Consider the following 16,882-nt stretch of genomic DNA (forward strand, 5'->3'; position numbering starts at 1 on the left):
GGAATTGAATGGGTTACATCAGCTTCTTGTCTATGCGGATGACGTAAATATGTTAGGAGAAAATCCACACACAATTAGGGAAAACATGGAAATTTTACTTCAAGCAAGTAAAGCGATAGGTTTGGAAATTTATTTCTTTTATTTTATTAGGTTATTTTACGACACTTTATCAACATCTTGGTTATTTAGTGTCTGAATGAAATAAAGGTGATAATGCCGATGAAATGAGTCCGGGGTCCAGCACCGAAAGTTACCCAGCATTTGCTCGTATTGGGTTGAGGGAAAACCTCGGAAAAAACCTCAACCAGGTAACTTGCCCCGTCCGGGATTAGAACTCGGGCCACCTGGTTTCGCAGCCAGATGCGCTGACTGTTACTCACAGGTGTGGACAGGTTTGGAAGTAAATCCCGAAAAGACAAAGTATATGTTCATGTCTCGTGACCAGAATATTGTACGAAATGAAAATATAAACATTGGAGATTTATCCTACAAAGAGGTGGAAAAATTCAAATATCTTGGAGCAACAGTAACAAATGTAAATGACACTTTGGAGGAAATTAAACGCAGAATAAATATGGGAAATGCCTGATATTATTCGGTTGAGAAGCTTTTGTCATCTAGTCTGCTGTCAAAAAATCTGAGTTATAATTTATAAAACAGTTATATTATAGGTTGTTCTGTATGGTTGTGAAACTTGGACTCTCACTTTGAGAGAGGAACAGAGGTTAAGGGTATTCAAGAATAAGATGCTTAGGATAGTACTTATGGCTAAGAGGGATAAAGTCTTAGGAGAATGGAGAAAGTTAAACACAGAACTGCACGCATTGTATTCTTCACCTGACATAATTAGGAACATTAAATCCAGACATTTGAGATGGACAGGGCATGTAGCATGTATGGGTGAATCCAGAAATGCATACAGAACGTTAGTTGAGAGATCTAAGAGAAAAAGACCTTTCAGAAGGCCGAGACATAGATGAAAGGTAATATTAAAATGGATTTGAGGGAGGTGGGATATGGTAGGAATTGGATTAATCTTGCTCAAGATAGGGACCAATGGTGGGCTTATGTGAGGGCAGCAATGAACTTCCGGGTTCTGTAAAAGCTATTTGTAAGTAAGTGGTGTAAGTCTTCAGACATGTAAGTAAGTGGTGTAAGTCTTCAGACATTTAAAGGTTAATCCTGCATAGGTCATTATACTCAGAATTAATCGGAATCAACTACAGATGGCAGCACTCATTGCATAACTCAGCTGTTATTTTAAACTTTGGTTGTTTTTGATTGAGTTGAAAGAATACTTTTTTTTTTTTCAAGCTACTGAGAGTTCAGAATGATTATTATTCTATGAAAATTCATTAAAAAACAGAGAACCAAGTTCAGATTACATCAACTAAGTCACTATTATTAAATTTATAATATAGTTTTGAACAACGAGGGTGAGAAAGAGAAATTTCTGATGTAACCCATTTAATGAGGAGAATAAAATTGATAAGAAACATACCCAAGTTTAAAAAATTCTAAGACTTTTTCAACAATGGATGGAAGATTTAATAGAAGAGGCTACTGTCAATAGAAAATTTTGTTCTAAATCGTCGGTTTACATGCAAAACACATTGTCAAAAATATTACTTCTGGGAAAAAGGAGTTTGAATGTTACTGACAAAACTGAATCCTTAAAATATTACTTTTTAGCAAATTGCTTCTCTTTATGTTAAATGTTATGTTTTATTTAACGACTCTCACAACTGCAGAGGTTATATCAGCGTTGCCGGATGTGCTGGAATTTTGTCCCGCAGGAGTTCTTTTACATGCCAGTAAATCTACTGACATGAGCCTGTCGCATTTTAAGCACACTTAAATGCCATCGACCTAGCCCGGGATCGAACCCGCAACCTTGGGCATAGAAGGCCAGCGCTATACCAACTCGCCAACCAGGTCGACTTCTCTTTATGTATATTTTATTTTCCATTTATAAGTTCATATCCTTACATTATGTACCTACATTTTACATGATTTTTGTCAGATTATATTTTTTATCTATTGTGTTTTGTTTGTAAACTGACGAAATGCTGAATCAAGTGCTGAGAAGACAATTCAGTAACAACGAAGTAGAAGGAAACAGTGAGTCACAGACATCAAAGAATGCAAATGCTTCGGTAATGCTAATGATCAGCTGAAAGTTAATAGTCTGCACGTTGCAAAAGAATCAACTATTAAGAGAAAGTGCCTTTAAGAGAAAACGTAACCCAAGAAGAAAGAACTTCCCTATTTTTTGTTAAACTTTCCAAATGGTTCAGTTTTCAAATGCGATTTTTATTTTATTATTGTTAAGACATCGTAATAAAGAATTAGTCACAGACAAAACTTAATATTTTATATTTTATACATTTTATTTTCCACTAGGCCTAGATGAAGAGAAGATCGTGCTCTTAGTTTTTCATAATTTTAATGCATACACTGTATTGCTTCATACTACTTTCTGATTTAAACAAAGTTTTTTAAATTCAGAAATGAAATTGTTTGTAGTGGCAATAGCGTGTTGGGTAGGTAGCAAATGGTAGTATTAATGCTAAACTAGACGAGTTTTGTATTTTGTGTATATAATGTGAAAAATGTGAGATCAGAAAGATAAAAGACGTAAATGTAAGCCATATTCGCTGAAAGAATTTTTTGAAGCATCAAATTAATGAACATATTACAGTCAGCTCATCTTCCTTCACCATTAACAGAGGCAGAAAAACTTCTTTTAGCCAACAAAAAGATATTGAAGTGCTATGATCACTCGTAATTGTTGCTCTTATAAATTGTCCACTTATTTGTAAAGTATTGTTCCAGACAAGAATAACATGGGAAGTCCATTGCAAGAAGGTATTTTTACATTCCATTCCGTAACACTATTTTGAAGTTTCAAATCCATGGATTGAACAACTGGCTAGTGAAATAGTTATATGAAACAAAGTTTACGTGTTCCAGGACGAAAGTGGAAGCAATTGATTTTCTCAGCTGTGCCCATGATGTGGACTTCACCATATCCAAGATAAACAGGTCCACCCACACTGGAGTAATGGTCAGCACGTCTGGCCGTGAAACCAGGTGGCCCGGGTTCGAATCCTGGTCAGGGCAAGTTACCTGGTTGAGATTTTTTCCGGGGTTTTCCCTCAATCCAATACGAGCAAATGTTGGATAACTTTCGGTGCTGGACTCCGGACTCATTTCACCGGCATTATCACCTTCATTTCATTCAGACGCTAAATAACCTGAGATGTTGATACAGCGTCATAAAATAACGCAATCAAAAAAAAAAAAAGATAAACAGTCCAACCCATGTTGTCATCACCAACTTTCTATTGGCATGTCAGGAATTTGAAACAAAGCTTGCTTAAAGACAAGATATATTAAAGAGACTCACTCATCAGAAAAAAAAATATGTGCTTGTATGCCAGAAAAGTTATACTTTAGCATTTCAATCTTGTAGTAATTTATAATAATAACAGCAACAACAGCAGAAACAACAGTAACAGTAATGTAGTGATCATACTGTGGAGCTGACAGGTGTCCCCAGATTTCAGGTAATAAATCTGGTAACCTTAGCCTGGTTCAAACAAGAATGTTAAATTATGAGTTGTCAGTTAAGTGTAGTGTAGATAAGGCCCTGAAAATCGTGATTCAGAAGAATTTTCTGGAAATGTTCTTTGAAAAGATACTACTGTCATCCTTTCATAGCTATTCAACAGTTTCACTTCGAAAATGAACTCAAGTTGATTCTTAATCCAAATGATGTGTGATTTTACAAAAGAAAAAAATATATATTCTGAAAAAATAAGGTGCAGGCATCATTGGAATAATGCACAAGCTACAAATTCATCCTTTTGTCATATATTTCAGAAGTCCAGATGCCACTTTAAATCATGTTGGCTCTGTAATCATATCAGACAGTAAGAATTTATTGGCTAACAGAATCTGGAACTAAAAGAGCAAACGAGAAATTACCTCTAAAATGAACAGAGAAGAAATGAGAGGTTCGATAATAGAAGTACAGAATGCTAGAAAACATTTTATTAGGTAAAAATTTTAATAACTTGTATCTACTCCGGTTTTAAGTTTAATTTATAATATGTGGGTTTAATAAGTTTCTAATATGAGGCGTTCGGAAGTCAACATGATTAACTCCTTTTCCAAAGATTGTGAGATATTCAAGGTTAAAGTTAAATACGCACTATTAATTCTGTGGTGTAGTCGAGAAGAATACTGCATTCTGTGGGCTTTTTACAGAACTATGGAGTAAATCATATTGACTACTGAAAATATGGTCAATTTAATACACTGCCAACTTATAAACTCTGAAATAACCAAAAGTGGAGTTAATCATGTTGACTTCTGAATGCCTCATATATACCACTTGGTAACTTATCTGAATTAAAATTCTGACATATATAATATATCGTATTATTATATTGAGCATAGAATACTTTTTTTATCTCCAGATTCCATTAATATCGCACTCTAAAAGTTCCAGGTTTTGTAGTTTGTAACAATACTGAAAACATTTTTTTTTTTTTTTTTTTTTTTCAAAATTAAATCAGAATGATTCAAGAGTGAAAGCGTTACTATAAATGAAAAGTGTTTTTGGCAGATTTTAAAAATCAATTATATCAAAACCTAACAAGATACAATTTTTCTAAAAATGTTGTTGTTTTTTAATGCCAGGTGTTTGACAATAAAGTCATTTGACCTCTTGCACTCCAATATTTTTCAAAGATATTATCATGACCAGCCACTGAAGCACAGATTTTGAAGTGTTCCGAATCCATTTCTTGGTTTTCTAAAAATGTATTTTAATTTAGACCTTTAGGGAGAATGATTCCTGAAAGTTTCATTAAAATCCGAGGTGACCAGGTTGAATTCTTTAATTTTTTGGTTGGTTTGGCATGGAATGACCCTATGGAAAACAACTTGCAAATTCAGAAGTGACATACATTACTACAAATGGTCCATCTTTAATAGCAGGCAAAGATTTATATTAGTAAGTGACAAAATTCCCCACTTTTCAGCTTTCCATTAGCAAGTATGAAAACAGCATATGTTATGAATGATACAACTGAAACTGTCAATTCGCTATGCCCAAGATAACTATAAAGAAGAATATTCAGAATGTTATTGGAAGATATGGGATAATCAGTACACGGAACTACTAATTCACAAACACACAAGTTCAACGACTGAGTAAGAGTTTCTTACAGGTTTCTTACCAGAGATAAAGAAATTTTTATCTGAAAGACAAGTTTGCAGATAGCCATTGGCTCTTGCATTTGTAACATATGACAACTACAGTAGCGTGCAAATTAATCCGAACACGACATATTTTTACATTTTCTGTCATTGTTGGCCTCACAGCTGCTCATTTGACATCTGTAGTACGTGTAATGCCATTGTTGAAGGTCTGTCATTATTTTTTTTTTATAATATGTGACATTTTGCCTGTCGTTTTGTACTTATAAGCATTTCAGTTGTGTTGAAGACTTAATACTGCAATCCTGTATACATTCTGTCGTCTTCACAAATGGATACAACTCCACGAAAACGGTCTAAAATTATAACATTAGCAGAGCATTCTTCTATGACACAGAGGCAAATTGCTGCAGAATGTCACATCAGTTTGACTACTATTAATTCGATCATAAAACGATACAGGGAGACTGGATCCATCACACCCCAGAAAAAAGGAAACTGTGGCCGGAAAAGGAAGACTTCACCTGCAGATGATCGTTTGTCAGGAAAAGTAAATTAAATCCTAGACTAACTGCTGTCGACTTAACCCGAGAGTTAATGGCTACCACTGGGGCGAATATTCACGTCACAACAGTGCGGCATAGGCTTTTGGAAGCTGGACGAAGGGCTCGTAAGCCTATTAAGAAGCAACTGCTAACCCCTGTTATGTGCAAAAAAACGCTTAATGTGGGCAAAATTACATCAACACTGGACAGTGAATGACTGGAAGAATGTACTTTTTTCCGATGAGTCTCATTTCGAGGTCCACGGCCACCGTGTTTTTTACGTACGGAAAGGATCCGAAAAAGTAACAGCAGCTCATCTCCAACAAGCACCCAAATAGCCCCCTAAAGTAATGTTTTGGGGTTGTTTTACACATGAAGGGCCTGGAGCATTAATATCTATCAAGGGAATGATGAATTCTGACAAATATATTCACTTATTGGAAACCAGAATCCTACCCCAGCTGCAAAAATCATTTCCGGATGGCAGAAGTGTGTTCCAACAAGACCTGGCACCATGCCATACGTCTCGAAAAACTACAGAATTCTTCAACAAGAAGAATATTCAGGTACTCCCCTGGCCGGGCAACTCACCCAACATCAACCCCATTGAGAACTTGTGGTCAATTTGCAAAAGAAGAATGCAAAAAATGGATTGTTCTACAAAGGAGAAGATGATTTCTGCCCTCATTGGTGTATGGTTTTGCGATGAAGAAATGAAGAATATTTGTGGGAAATTAGTGGAATCCATGCCAAATCGTCTCAGAGCTGTTATTAGGAACAAGGGAGGCCACATAGATTACTGAGGTATGTCTTAGATTCTTTTTTTATCCCGTTTGAGTGTTTTTGCATAAGTAATTACGTTGTTCGGATTAATTTGCACGCTACTGTAAATGAAATGAGTTAAATCACAGACTTCAATAGAAAAATCAAACTATAATAGGCTTTATGTTGTTTATAAATGGTTTTATGCAAAAACTAGCATAAGGAAGGGGTTCCCAACTACTGTGTCGCGAGAGACTGTCGCACAGCCCCTTGGAGTGTGTCGCAGAATTTTGGAATTGGAAAATAAATTTTATGCCATACAAGAAGTCCCTTTGCAACGCATTTTTTTTATCTACAACCAAGTCTTTGATATGGTACATTTTATTTTGAGACAAACTTTACCAATGAAACGTGAACACCTGCAACAATGCTCAGTTTAATTTTTCTGCCTGGTGATAATTCGAATGAAATCGAACACCTGCAACAATGCTCTGTAATTTGTTTACTTTTCCCATTTAGTAAAAAACAGAGTTTAAAATCGTCAGAATATATTGGTCAGTTTCGGTATTAACGTACGTGTAAGCAGGTAATAGTGCGACTATTTTATCAAAAGTGCTTTATTTAAATTTTATCATGAACAAATTTTTAATTCGAAAAAGACAATCTGAATCAAGGTCTGGGTTAGATGACAGCAGTGCTAATTTAAATAATGTGAGCGAAAATTCCCTTCAGGGTTCAGAAAAACGTACTGCATTTCGTGTACTTGTAATATGATTTTACATGGCATGGAGACGAATATAAACAAAATCCCGAGTGTCTTATATATTGAAATGTTTTGTTAAATCAATCCATCGTGCCGAATAAACTAAAAATATATTTTGAACTGCCATTTTCGAATTTATACTCGTGTGAAACATTTTTCTACTATGAAAAAAGCGAAATCTAAAAAAACTTTTTTTTTCTAATACCACTCAAGTTGCTGCTTGGTTTTCTTTTTGTTGTTTTTTTTTTGTTTTGTTTTCATTTTTAGAATTTTCGATTGCGTGTTAACATCGACCTATCTAAAACACTGGATATCCGATACTACATAGAAGTTATCAGTGCTTTTGTTCTGGCAAACAAATGTGTGTGTCGCGATATTGTGGCATTCAGTAAAGTGTGTCGTCAGTCAAAAAAGGTTAGGAACGACTGGCATAGGCCTAAGGAATTGTGCAAATGCATGTATGTATTTTGAAACATTTTCCTCAAGCTGCTATACAACTCTACAACAGCAAATAGAGCCAAAAAATTGCACGAAAATATGCAGGTGATATTAGAGTAGCGGGGGCAGTTTGAAGTAAAATTTTCAGATTGCACGTTAATGGAATTAGTAATAATATTCTTAACCAAACCTTTCTAACCAAGTAATATGAAAGAGCTTTCTAATAAAATGAGACCACAAATTTGTTGTAATAAAACTTGGACTTGAAAGTAAAGACTCCAATTTCAAAATGATACAATACTGAAAACATAATTCAATGTCGACAACTTCTGGTGAACAACATTACCGAACATTTTAAAAGTTGCATGTTACACGTTTCCATTTTTAAATCTACCAATCTAGGACAATATTATAATTATAATGATAGAATAACTTGGCAATATATTTAATATATAGTGAAACCTGTTCAAGTCGGAACCTGAATAATCTGGAATCCTGTTTATTTTGGAACAATTTATTGGTCCCAGCGAAATTCATATGTATTATGTATAATTTTTACTGAATAAAACGAAAATTGTCCAACGCGAAAACTGCCTGCCACTGTTCAAAACAGAAATAATATTTTGGGCACACTGCTTTAATGTAAATTATATTTTGAAACGGCCTGTAATTTCAAGGAATATAAGAAATACGTAGGTCACTAAGATAAAAACAAGTTTTCTTTGCAAAATTTTAGAGGGCATGAGGATGTGTTGGCCTGTCGGTCATAAATTTTATTACCCTGTTGACTAGGCAGACTAGTCCTTTCAAAGATTTTCACACCTGTATACTGTCGTAGCTAAACAGAGTGCAAGTGTAGCGATTTCCTGGTAAAAAAAAAAAAAAAAAAAAGTTGCGTGGCATTAACATTAAGTGATGAAGTAAAAGTTATAGAGTTAAAGGAAAATTAGAAACTAAGTGTACTGTGAAATAATGTTGAAGTTCAGTTGTGGTCAATATTGGTGACATAAAAGGAATCCGAAAGAAACTGTTTATGTAGAAATAAATGAACTGTTGTGGGAGTGGGTTCTTCATGACCTTTCAAAGAACATGCCAATTTCTGGATCTGTTCTGCAAAGCAAGCCATTGAACTGCCAAAGAAATTAGATAAACCAGAATTCAAGGCTTCTATTGGATGGCTCCTAGTCCAATTAATTAATAATGTTTAGTGATATACAGTCCAGTATTATAGTATAGTGTTAGATATTAAATTGAATGACATTAGTAAACTTTAGTCATGTTTAATGACTAATGAGTGAGTCATGACAACATTTATGCAGAAAATGAGATTTTAATCACGATGATTCACCAATAGAAGGCTGATTTAATATGAGTAATGTTAAACAGAATATTTTGTACTTCTTGCAGTTTGTGGCATACCATTTTGCTTTTCATGTATACGAATGATAAAATATTCCATTTCAATTTCACACCTGAATAATACGGAAACCTGTCCACAACAGAAAAAAAATTAGGACCATGTCACTTCCGTCTTGAACAGATTTTACTGTATTTATCTTGTTTTATACAAACATATTGATTGGAAGTCAAATATATTACATTATAATTATCTTCCTCAATGAATCTAGGCCTATGTTTTCCATAATGAACCCTTCGAAATCAAGGTAAAGAATCAGTCACTGAAGCTCATCTGATTGAAAGCCATTTTGTACAATTAATGAAAATGGTCTCTTGTGTCCAGTTACTTTTAAATATTCAAAAACTACGTTACATAAACATTTATAAACTTAACAAACTTTTCGTTATTTATATTCAAATATATATTCTCCTGCCAGTGTACTGTAGTTTTATTTCGACCACTGTTTCAGTTGCATATATTTTATACTTTGTTGGATTTCAACAAAAGGTACTAGTGAATTTTATATTCAGTTACATATTATAAAAATGATCTCATTTCCAAAAAGTTGAGCACCTCTGTTGCTGGCCAGAAACTCATGACAGAGAGCAGAACTTAAGGCAACACGAGAATTTCCGCACTTTAAATCCGGTCAATATTAAAAAGCATGGTGAAGGATGAATACAACATTTAAGTGCCATCTCTGTTATAAATTTTTATTATCTTATTTTCATTAAAAAGTTAAAACAATGTTATCATTCACCTGTTTGCAAAACTTCAAATATTTTGTTGCATAATATGTTAAGATACATTCTGAGTTCAGAGTCTTCATGAAGTTTTGATATGGATTGCAAGAAAGAAACAATTTCCTAAGACATTAATACATTATGAAATTTAATAATATGATTTATGAAACTACGTCACTCTCTCTTTGCTCTAGCGTGTTAACAACTCATTTTATGTAAGTAATTTTCCATCTTTGTTATCGTCGTAACTTTTTAATAACTTCCTGCACTCCACTTCTGACGTGATCAGATGATGAAAATTAAATCATGTTGCACTGTCGCCTAAAAAATTGCCAACTGGTTAGTTCAGTCTCGGTTTGAAGTTTGTAACAAGACCTATGTTCTTAACAACATTGCCCATATAATTTCCTGCAAGTTTATGGTACAATTAAAATTAATTTAGTCTCTCTACATTAAGGTATATTTTCGAAAATGCAAAATGTAGCTTTGGAGACTCAGTAAGGTTTTATACAACTTGTACCATGTTCGGGTTATCTTCTCCTTATGCAAATGCAAAGATACTATTATGAAGTTGCGCAAGAAATTGACTGAGATTTTAGAAGCTAACATAGTTTTCAACATCTCTGATATCGAATATTCGGAACTGGATAAACCATCAGTGTATAGTGATACATGGTACCTATTAAACATAGTTCACATTTAACAGTGTTAGGCACAATTTATTGATTAACTAATAATCATTACGAATAAAGAAAATTATAACAAATAGCACTTTTTTTTTATTCGTGAAATTTATTCGTTGGAGGCAAATAAGGCTAATCAAAATTATTCGTAATCATGAATTTTAATTAGGGTATGTTTTATTTAACGATGCTCACAACTGCCGAAGTTATATCAGCATCACCAGTGTGCCGGAATTTTGTCCTGCAGGAGTCCTTTTACATGCCAGTAAATCTACTGATATAAGCCTGTCACATTTAAGCACACTTAAATATCATCAACCTGGGCCGGGATCGAACCTGCAACTTTAGGAACAGAAGACTCTAATGACTGCGACAACCAGGCCGGCCATAACCATGAATAAAAAGATAAATTCTATGAATGGAATGAACACTTCAGCAATGATCTACATATTTACATATATTATAATGATCATATGGAATTGCTTTGGGTGTACAAAACAAGATTTGATTTAATATGAAAGCTTCAATGACAGACTGTATGATTTACAAATCTTGAATCACTGAGTTTCTTTTCATTTGTTGATGTTCAGTCAACTGTCCGAAGAAAAGTCTGAACCTCACAAGTGATACCAACAAGGCACCACTTTGGATGAGGCTACTAGGCCATGAGATAATGGGGTAGGGTGGCCAGTTTCTTTCCCCCTTCTCTTCATTTGTTATCTTTAAATCTGACATCAGAACTATTCTCATTTCAAATACACCATCAGATAATTGATGTAATTTTGGGAGATTTGTCTTGTTCCCTAAGTCCCTGAGAGAGCCAGGTCCCGTTTTGCTGATAAGCCCCAGGGGCCCGGAGCCCCAAGCTCTTCTATATCAGAAACCTGTACTATCCCCAGGATTTCACAAGAGCCTATATTTACCATTACAGATGATAGATGAAATGTGGGGGAGGTGAAAACTTGGTGGAATGATGGAGGAAAACGAGAGTATCCCCTCTGCAACATCTTTGTTCAACACAAATTCATCACGACCTGACCAGGGATCGAACCCAGGCAGCTTTGATGGAAAACCAGCGCCCTACCACTTGAGCCACAGACACAGCATTTAATCTAGGTACTCAGACCACAACAGCGATCGTTCAAAAACTGCTTGGAGGCAAATAGGTACAGGAAGTACTGAGCTCGAAGATGTAGTGGGGAAGGGAAGGAAAGTAAATGCGTGAGGTTGAGAAAGCAAGGAATAATTCTACAACTGTATCATAAGTATACAAGCCTTCGTCAATTAATTTCACGCAACAACACTTTGACGAAGATGTTAAATATTTTATTCATTCAGTGATAACTGATAACCATTAAGAGCAATTGAAAATTCGTTCAAATATTTGACCACTTATTTAGTTGTTTGCAAACAGTTATTAGCGCAAAGTAACTGTACGAAATTAACATTTAAAAACTAAAATCTTATTCGCAATTGACAACAATTGAAAACAGCGAATAATGAATAATGTTTTCATTTGCGATTGACGAATATTTCGTTATTCACGAATTAATCAATCTTAAATATGTGTTGATTTTATATTTATTCGAATAATCATCATTCCCAAGGCAAGCATATTTACATCAACCTCATGGCAAACGAGATATTGGACGGCCACAAATGAGATAGATTTCACAATTCCATTAGTCTCGGAATGGGAACTACCCATCCTTGAAAGGAGGAAAAAGAAGAAAACGATCATCTAGTTGAAGCAATATTCGAATAATGCCCTACATTGATATTTAAGAGAGAGAGAGAGAGAGAGAGAGAAATAAAAAAAGGATAGTTGCCCTTGAAAAAAGAGGTACCGAGCGGTAACAGCACCTAAATTAATAGTAGATCAACAAAAAGTTATTTTATCTGGGAATGATAGACGTTATACTGCCTTTTCATACAGAGGGCCACTGAAATTTCAGTCTCACCACCTTCACTTCGAGGAGAGGCTGCTGTACAGGACGTTTCAGAACTAGGTTGACAAAAACAAATTCAACTAAAGAAATATATGCACGCAAAATACAAAACTACACTAAAATCGTTTCTTGTTCACGTTACACTTGTTTAAAACTTGAAACTATATAGGTTGAAATATTAATAGTGATATAATTTAAACAGGGACCCATCTGTCTAAGATACATCTATGGCCTCTTCAGCCCGTTTTTGGGCCATAGCCTCCCCAATTCTTCCTCTCCATTCTTCTCTATTCCTTGCTGCCACCTTCCAGTTCTACAATCGCAGCAAACTGGTATCTTTTTGAACCAAATCCTCCCATATATTCCATGGTCTTCCAACAGATCTTTTTCTTCCATATTGCTCCTCTAAAGTTGTATAAGGTACATAACCTGTTTAAATTATAACACTTTTAACGTTTCAACCATATAGTTACACTAAAATGTATATTTCATCTAAAAATGTTACAGATCTCCCTAATTCCCTCACTCTTCTCATTGTTCTTAAAAATTCGTTACAACGGGCAACTATGTCACCATGTTCCATTAAATATTTCTTACAGTCTTGTTTCTGCTCTACTGGAATCCAATAGCTTTTAGTACTTTTCACAATGAGGAAGGCGAAATTTTAATTTGTAGAGTTTCTTATTTTGCGAGCTTCCGGCAAAATATTGTCTAAACTGGGTGGGTATAAAGCCTTCTTTATATATAACAAGTAGGTTACTGTCCATCTTAAAGCTTCCTGATTGTGTCCACTGTTGTAATAGGAGAGTCGCGAATTTTTGGAGATGTTTTTAAGCCTTCTCTAGATTCATTTTCTTTCATGTAACAAATAAATATCATAACTGAGGAATGTTTTCACAAAACTCGTTAACTACAAAATTTTCAATTTTGATATTTTTATGTATCCATATGGTTTTGGATCAGAAAAATCGAATGACGCTATCAGAACTGAGCTAAACCTGCAAACTAAACTGAAAATAACTTATGGCAAAACTCGTTATCTATAGAACGACGAGTTTTAGCATAACTTGTTATCTACAGAAGGAGAGATAATTTTACTAATAGGTATTGAGTAAATATTATATTTAACTTGTGGTCGAGTCATTCCATGTCAAATCAACATAGTTTCGAATTAAAATCTCCCTTGATGAAATTTGCTATATCAAGTGACCTTACATAGTTATGAATAGAAATCTTAAAAAACAATTTTTTTTAGTCCTGCGTTCAAAAGTTATTAAGTATTAATTTCTATATTTTTTGTATCAAAAATTGCCGCATCCTGAAGTAGTAAATTACCATTTTTGTCCAGAACCACCAGATGAGACACAGACCTGGACAATGTCTCATTTTAAAGCTCTTTCAAAGAGCTTTAATTTTATGTCTAACATGCGCTACTTATAAATGGCTTTTAGAGAACCCAGAGATTCATTGCCATCCTCACATAAGCCCACCACCGGTCTCCATCATGAGCAAAATGAATCCAGTCCCTACCATCATATCCCACCTCCCTCAAAACCATTTCAGTATTATCCTCTCATCTACGTTTCGGTCTCCCCAAAGGTCTTTTTTCCTCAGGTCTCCCAACTAATACTCTATATGCATTTCTGGGTTCACCCATACATGCTACATGCTCTGCCCATTTCAACGTCTGGATTTAAAATTCATAATTATGTTAGGTGACGAATACAATGCGTGCATTTCTGCGTTATGTAACTTTCTCCATTCTTCTGTAACTTCATCTCTCTTAGCCCCAAATATTTTCCTAAGCAACTTATATTCTCGAACTCCCTTAACCTCTGTTCCTCTCTCAAATTGAGAGTCCAAGTTTCACAACCATACAGAACTGGTAATATAACTCTGTGGTGTTTGGTCAGAACATAACTCCAAAATTGCCATTTTCTGCTACCTACACTTACTGGTAGGTTACTTAGATGCTATAGAAAACCATAAGCATATAATTAAACAATGCCCTAACCTATGCTATTTTCATTCACATTTGTAGAACTAGAATTCTGATATTTTAAGAAAAAGTGAAAATAAAAATGCTTGTATCTCAAAACAGCTTTTTTGGAGTTATGTTCTGACCAAATACCACAGAACTGTTTTGTAAATTCTAACTTTCAGTTTTTGAAACCAGACTAGATGACAAAAACTTCTCAACCGAATAATTGTAGGCATTTCCCATATTTATTCTGCCTAAAGTTAATTTCCTCTCGAGTACCATTTATATTTGTTACTGTTGCTCCAAGGTATGTAAATTTTTCCATCTATTAAAGGATAAATTTCCAGTTTTTATATTTCCATTTTGTACTATGTTCTGGTCACGTCACAATCACATACTCTGTCTTTTCGGGATTTACTTCCAAACCTATCTCCTTACTTGCTTCAAGTAAAATTTCTGAGTTTCCCCTAATCAGTCCCGCACTGTGGTGTCATGGTCTAAAACATCCTGCCTAGGACTCAAGTTACGGAATGCACGCTGGTTAGAGTCCTCCTGGGAGAAGAAATTTTCTCATGAAATTTCGGCTAGTGTATGGGACTGGTGTCCACCCAGCAACATGATGCATTTGGGGAGCTACGATGGGTAGCAAAATTCAGTTACGAAAGCCAGCTGTAACAGTTGTGGTGATCATCGTGCTAACCACATGATCTCCATTCTGGTTGGATGATCGTCCACCTCTGCTTCGGCATGTGAACGTGAGGCAAGCAGCTGGTTGGTCAGTCATGGTTCTTCATGGGCTGTCATGCCTCGGATTATTATTTCCCTCATTGTTCGTGAATTTTTCCCTAACATATTCATGTTCATACGCATAAACAAGCAGCTGGTGTAACCCAGTCAATTCCAAACTCTCTCTGTTTTCCTGGACTTTCCTAATGGCATATTCTAGACAAAGTTAAAAAAAAAAAAAGTAAAGGTGATAGTTGCCTAACATGACAGGGATTACAATATAAAAATTCTTAAAATTAAAACAAAATTTTTAACTGAAAACAGAGTTTTAAATAGACATGTATTTTAAGGGATGAGGAATAAAGAAATATTTTATTTTCAGATTTCATGTGAAAAACATTTGATTCTATGTTATTTGTTAAAAAAATTTATCTTTTTAAATCACTTAATTTGTAAATAGTTTTCTGTAATTCAGGAACCCTGTGGTGACTGATATTCTTCGGCTGATATTGTGATTAAATATTTAAAGTTATTATGAAGGTCACTATTTATATTGTAACCTTACGATAGAAGACCTGACTAGTATATTATTACAAAATTCGTAACACAAAATTGTAGACTATACCTAACACGAAATATTCACTGTTGCAGTTATCTCAGTACAATACTACTGTACAATATTGTCTGATATAAATCAATTGTGATACTGTTTATCAAGCATATCGCAAAGGGCACATTCTTCCTCTTCATTTTTTTATACCTTGTTAATTAAACCTCAGTGTAGTCCATTTTGAGAAGCCAACTGTAGCCACTTCAAGATTCAAACAGGATTGAAATTCGAGTACTGCCAATTGTAGCGCTATGTGCATGTGAAGACGAAGCTTACATAGGCCGCTCTCATTTCCTTGGCAGCATTTGAACATTGTCGCTTTAAGTAGATGCAAGCTACTGCTTACCTCTGCATTCACCGCAGGGCATGGCATTTGGAACTACACTTATGGGATCCTCACTGGTTATCTTATTCCCTGAGAAAGGTTTTTTGATTTATTACAATCATACAACTTGTAGACCCTAAAAATTCACTGATTCCACCATTACATTCAAATTGGGCAGATGAAGCAGTTTGTGGAGACTACCACAGAGGGATCCTGCTTTAAGTGTCTTTCAATTAAATTTCCATGAATCACATGACAAGTTGAAAGCTGGAATGTTTGTTGGTCCTAAAATCCACAAATTGATAAATTATAAATGTTCTGAGAAAACAATGAATGCAAGATAAATAGACACAACCATCTTCAGATCTCCTACTGCAAACTTTCTACAGAAAAACAAAGATCCAAATTACGAAAACATTTTTGGCAAAAAATATTTGAAAATTTAAAAAGGTTTTGCAGCAAGAGAGTAAAGATGTTCATTGTTTACACTCTCATATAGACTACTTTCTGGAAAATCTAGGATGTTTTAATAAAAAGAGAAGGTAAAGATTTCACCAAGCCATTAAGAAGATGGAGAAGTTCCATGAGAGATGGAATAAACATAATATGATTGCTGATTACTGTTGGGAGTTGAAAATGTACTGAAAATCTGAAGGATCCACAAGGAAGTCAAAAAAAGAGGAAGTCTGAAACTTAGCACAATAAAAGTCCAATTATCTCATTGGGGAC

The 16,882-nt window shown here is 34.7% G+C and overlaps 1 protein-coding gene across 4 annotated transcripts in view; it reads right to left on the reverse strand.

Moving 5' to 3' along the window:
- Positions 1 to 16,882, reverse strand: part of Npc1a (Niemann-Pick type C-1a) — a 150,100-nt gene that overhangs the window by 106,122 nt on the left and 27,096 nt on the right. The window lies entirely within an intron of this gene.

This window comes from Periplaneta americana, chromosome 11 (genome assembly GCF_040183065.1).
Source record: "Periplaneta americana isolate PAMFEO1 chromosome 11, P.americana_PAMFEO1_priV1, whole genome shotgun sequence".
Classification (NCBI taxonomy): domain Eukaryota; kingdom Metazoa; phylum Arthropoda; class Insecta; order Blattodea; family Blattidae; genus Periplaneta; species Periplaneta americana.